This window comes from Anneissia japonica, unplaced genomic scaffold, assembly GCF_011630105.1.
Source record: "Anneissia japonica isolate Jap-2015-1 unplaced genomic scaffold, ASM1163010v1 scaffold2756_len2360902_cov194, whole genome shotgun sequence".
NCBI classification, from domain to species: Eukaryota; Metazoa; Echinodermata; class Crinoidea; order Comatulida; family Comatulidae; genus Anneissia; species Anneissia japonica.
This window is the reverse complement of record NW_022719050.1, coordinates 447,113-453,466: the sequence shown is the minus strand read 5'-3', so window position 1 is coordinate 453,466 and position 6,354 is coordinate 447,113. Positions and strand designations below refer to the sequence as shown.

Below are 6,354 nucleotides of genomic sequence, written 5' to 3'. Positions count from 1 at the left end.
GGAATGAGAGAGTTTGTGTACATGGTCACGTATTACCCCATTTTTGTGTTTGTGCAGGCGGTGTTTATAGGCCATTTAAGGTAGGCCTATACCGTATTTGAAATTGTGGTGTGGTCAATAAAGAGAGGCCTTGTTACGAACTTTTAATCTAGAAATTGCATCAAAATGTTATCTTTTTCATTTTAATTACCGCACGACTACACACGTGATTTTTGCAATTGCAATTCTGAACATAATATTGTAAAAGATAAGATAGGCCTAGGCCTATATCTTGGAAAGACCTCTTTCATGGTAAAATGATTGCAGCTATCATTTTACGGTATCATCTGACCACAGTTCGAGCACTTTAAGTGCGTTGTAACATTTTGCTTTATTGTAAATATAGAAACTGGCGTCTTAAGTAATTTCGATCTGATGACACAGGGTTTTCTTTTCCCGTGAATTCTCTCTTTCTTCCGTACGTAATGTCCCAATGGAATTGCCTAATGGGCGACCCTAGTGAATTCAGCCCCGGGGAGACCTAGAGAGTGTCACATAATTTCGTATCTGAATCCCAATGGTGGGACTAAGTTGTTCGGGGCCGTCCATATGTAAATGGATCCACACCGCCACTGAATTGCGAGAAGACTAATGCATCAAATCAGAATCAGTATCAAGATAACATCAACAGAACTATTATGTGGAAAGCCTATTCTACTTTGAAAACCAAACAAAACTAATTCAGATATCGACCTCTTGCATTCCTGATATGAAGATATATTTGGCAGGGTCATGTATTGCATGGAATAGGCCTAACCAAGAAGGATAAGCAATATGTTGTATTTTCATTATTTCAATAATGTAACCAAGTAATGACGCCTGTATTTTGTCAAAAAAAAAAACATGAATTTGTGGAAATTATCTTGATACGCTGGTGGTAATGTGGAAGAGAAACTTTTATCATAGGCCTACTTACGGTTAGAATAAAAATTATAAAATAATATAGTATTGATGATATTAATAACAATAACAACAACAATAATAATAAGGCTGATGCAATTATAGCTGAATTCTAATGACAATGATGTCGATGTAGATGATTATGATAATGATGATGATTATAGATATTATAATATTTTCTTGCTTAGGCCTATGGTGGTGATTGATAATGATGCTGATGACACTGGTGCTGTTGTTGATTGCGTTGTTTTTGTTGTCGTTGTGTTGAGTTGTTGTTGTTGTTGATGATGATGATGATGATGATGATGATGATGATGATGATGATGATAATAATGATAACGATAATAATAATAATGATAATGACATTTTCGATGATAAATATATTTATGCCGATCGTTATCTCTGTTATGCATACACGCTATGAACATGATGACCTGCAGTCGAAACTGATCCAAAAGATATCTAGCAACACATGCGTACAGCTCAGCATGTCATCATTCGATTCGTCTCAATCTCGAAATGACGTCAGATGTAGCACTGATCATGTGGAGAAACCAACTATTGAATATGGGTGTTCCAGTTAGTGACTCGAAGTGCCCACCAATCAACTGATGGGTGTTCCCAGCTAGCAAACGTAGTGTTTTATTATTATTGCTTTGTTTAGCTTCAATTGAATTGAGGATGAAGATAATGAATTTCTTTTACAACTCGTAAAGATTCAAGTATTTAACATATTCTACTTTCGCCTGCCTTAAAATGTGGACCACTTCGTATTTGGGAAGGTTGAGTACGCCCCCTCCCCAATACTTCCCTTCTTCAGTCACCCTATCGAAGCAAAAAAATCACGCTTAAAATCACCATTAATTTGCGAGCTATTGTCCCTTATCCCCCACCTTTCTCGCCTCCATCGCCCCCCCCCCACCATTTTAAGACTATAGATACACTACTGCACATCGTACTCTCAAATACCATGAATTCCTGCGCATTCTATAAATATTTTCTTTTTTCTTTTCAGATATTTACCCAAATGTATTTATCAAAAGTTTGAATTGTATAAAAGTTTAAAAAAAAAAAAAGTACACAAGAAAAATATGAAAGGTATACACTCAAAAGTCAAAAAAGAATGATCACATCTAGATAATTATAAAGACCACCATGCCCGTAATAATATAGGCCTGTTATAGCCGGTGGGTAGTGTAAATTTATACACCAGTATATTTATTACTCGTTATAGTAATCGTTATGTTTGCCAAACGGTTAAACGAGGCAACAACAATAAACAAATTGAACGAAAGTTTACAGGTTAAGTTAGGAAGAATATTAATAGCATTTAGTATTAAGGGTCCATTATTATCATTATTGGGCTGATAAAAATAATATTTTATCATTGAAGTTACTATTATAATTGTTAACATTATTTTATTACTATCGTTATTATTTATCACTATTGCTTATATTAGGCCATTTAATAACAATTAATTACATTTTGATGATTGATATTATTATCTTCCTACGCTTTGTTTGTAGCCCAAATGACTAAATACGTAATTTGAAAACTTGCTTTATAATACTCACTAAAAGAGATAGTATAGAATCTCTCTGCTCATATATGACCTTTACCGTAGACTACTAAATGGGAAAATACATCGCAAATAATATCTTTGCTATCATTATATTCCTGAGACTTTTCGAACTTGGGTGGGACGAAATTGCGTATTTGACGACGGTGCGCGCGACGGGAATAACAGAGGAACCAGTGTTCTAACGTAAGATCAGTTGGCGTTCTGTCACATAGCCATGCCGAGAAATTAGCTATAATTAGTTAATCTTTGGATATGGAGAGATGGGAGGACAATTCCCTGTTGTTGTCAACTTTTTATCATAGTTGACGATTCAATTCAAAAACTTACGTCTGGCTAGTTTTCAGTAAAGTATACATAGGCCTGCAGTATTTGCACTGAAAGCTAGAATAGCCTTATTGCCGATAACATTACAGTATTCAATAATGATGAATGAACAGTGTTCAACGAGTGATTTAAAAAAAACAACAAATTAATGATTGGGCAATTGGTGGTGGTGATGACGATGTGATGAAGATGATGATGATGATAATGATGTTTATAAAGTTGTTGATTGGATGATTATGAGGATAAAGTGATGATAATGATTATAATGAAGTTGATGATGTTGATGAATGTAATAACGATGGCGTTGATGATGATTATTATAGGCCCCTAATGATAATTATGAGGATGATAATTATGATGATGATGCTGATGACTGGTAGTTTTATATTAAATTGAAATAATTATTAAAATTCAAGAAGGTTTCCTTTCGGTTCTTTTATTAGATTTCATCCAATATTAATATGCATTTTTGCCGTTGGTGGGAGGGTGCGGGGTGTGTGGAGTGCTGGGCAAGGGGTGCAAAGCACCAATCGAGGACACTCTGAGGGTCCGGGGCATGACCACTTAATAGCTCTAGAAATATAGAGTTTAGCCATTGCCCTGATAATACAGGCGGCTAGGCCCCATCTAATTAATTTCAATCTCCAGAATGTTGCTGCCGGGGAGAAGGGTGAGCGCCACTGTTCAATTACTATATTAATAGAACATGTCTATTTTTGGTATCACTACGAGTAGATTTAAATCGACTTTTAATTTGATTAGAAAAAAAATGTTATCTAAATTTGTTTAATATTTATAATGTTATGTTGTAAATACAAAATATAATTAAGAGGTTAAATTGGTTACTGTATATTATGGGTTAAAGAAACACCAACGAGTATTCTTCTAGAATTTTAGTAGATAACATCATAGAATGTTACTAATTTGCTATAAAATGTCTACAAATGAGTTTCGCTTATCCTATGAATTGAAGATAAGCCGACATAGACCTAAGATTAGATTCTGTTGATATAAACTATGCATGAATTACAAACGCGGCTTCTGGTAGTTCTTGTTTGGTTATACACCTGTTGAGGGGTGCTTCTAAACAATCTAACCGGCTGGAGTGGGGCTACAAGGCTAATTATTTTTTTACAAGCGATACATATTCGCATTAAGGAAGATGAACTGTGAAAACGCCCAGATGGAGATCTAGGTCCATAAAGCGAGTGCGGAGGAATTTATATATTTAAAAAATGCACGCAAATTGCGCATACCCCCGGGGTATATGTGTAATTTAGCTACTGTATCTACTTTAAATTGATTTTGTTATTTGGATTTCATATGATTGGAATAGATTTTGAATGGTAATTTGTACAAACTATGGAACCATGTAGGGAAGATAGAAGCCCACGCAGTAATGGAGCAAAACGAAGCAGTGGGGGCTTGATCATCCTCTAAACCAGCTCAAAGATCACCACATCGCCACTAATTGCTAAGTTTGATGTGTATTATCATAGCAGAGATATTGTTTTGCTTGCCTAAGCTTCGGAGGGAATCGTTCATCGATTGATTCACTGGTGACCTTGAGGTTCATGGTCAATTAATATCATCTTCAACGTCATATCATTATCATGACTGTAAACTTGAATTGCAGTATCGAATGTCATTATTTTGAAGAATAATAATATCACTAAAACTATCACTAAGAAACTATTAAAACCTATCAAAAAGTTAATAAAAAGCATGTAATAATTATAATTTAAATACTGTCTTCCAATGGGATAGACAACAAAAATTATGCCCTCTTCCACACTTTATTGGCGAAGTGAATTTATCTCAATTGTGATTTACCGTAAATAATGTGAAAGTACCGTAACTCGTTTAAATAATAATTAAATAATTTAAAATTAATATATTATTATTATTATTATTATTACTATTATTATTATTATTATTATTATTATCATTATTATAAAATAACAATACCGACATTCAAATCAAGATTATTATTCTAGACTTATGGCCTACTTCTTTCTGGTTACAGCCTGATAAAGCATCGTAGCGAAATATCAACAAACAATTTCTTACCATTGTTTGTTTATGGTACCGGATTTGTTCATAAGCAAGTCCTTCTCACCCAGAGGCTATATAATAGGAGCATATGATCAACTGATTAAACGACAATCTATGTATTAGTTGACAATGAAGTTAGGTGACGTGACGCCTAACTGCAGTCAATCCCAGTGTCATTTTACAACCGTTCATTCTTTCCTGGAATATGGAATTCTCTTGATTCAAAACTTCTCAGAGTAGTTACTGAAAAAGACCGATCTTTGGCTTCAGATGTATGTGGTTCATGGGTCAGAACTTAACCCGTGTTTCATTTTATTTGCTTAAATAAATGTTTTGTGTCAGACTAGGCGCTGTTCAAATTGACAAGACCTGTGTCCATCTTGACAATGAATTAGAGGTGTATAAAAGGGTGTCAACACTTACTAAAGAAATTTTTTTTTCTTACTCATTTTCCTGCAGAAAACTTTATTCACCCTCATTTTTTGTTGACTGATAACAAAGATTCACCATTGTTATTTTTACGCCCTAACTCTATCCATTCTAGGTGGCTTGCACACAATGTCTTTAAAACAGGGGTCGGAGGGCCAAAGTGAAATTTTGATTCAACTCCGAGGGCCGCACCTAAAATTTGATGTTTCAGTACACTTCCAAAAACCTTCATACACTGTTTTATGGGCACTTTATGCTCAGTTTTACTATTACTTTTTACAGATGATATGTGCCAGGCCGCAAAAACAATGTTTTTTCTAGCCAAATGTGGTGGGGGGGGGGACCGCACACATAGGGTTAGTAAATTATTCTCGGGGGCCGCAAAAAAAATCACTAGCGGGCCGCATGCGGTGCTTGATTATTGACTATCGTACCACGAATTGATAATAGCGACTAGGTCAAATATTGCACCAGCACGTCGTAAAATGTTACCATATCAAATATTGTACCAACAAGTTGTAAAAAGAGACTATGTCAAATATTGCACTGTCGATTGGAGTGACAATGACCATGTCAGATATTGCAGAAACCCTCAGTAACAAATGACTAGGTCAAATTTTGCACAACCTCTCTGTATTGGTAATAAAGTAACATGTCAAATATTGTACCAAAACTTGGTAATAAGTGACTATGTCGAATTTTGTTCTTCCACTTAATATCCAGCAAACACAAAACGTTCTTGTAACACTTGCGAACGTTGTGCTTAGGTATGTCACAAAATAAGCCTAACGTTCACACAACGTTGTAAGGACGTTCAAACGTTGTGAGGTTGTGAAATTAGGTGATAAGGACGTACATATGGTTCTACAAAGTAACGTTTTTATCACTAAACTGTAACGTTATTTTATAACGTTCTTAGAACGTAATATTGTTAGTTGGTTACTAAGTGACTATGTTTCTTGAACACCGCACCAACACTTCGTAATGTGACCATGTATAATATTAGACTAATACTTTGCAGTAT

The 6,354-nt window shown here is 34.9% G+C and overlaps 1 protein-coding gene across 2 annotated transcripts in view; it reads left to right on the top strand.

Moving 5' to 3' along the window:
- The window catches only part of LOC117110797 (cartilage oligomeric matrix protein-like), a 32,549-nt gene that overhangs the window by 7,953 nt on the left and 18,242 nt on the right, over window positions 1-6,354 (top strand). The gene's annotated exons all lie outside the window — the stretch shown is intronic.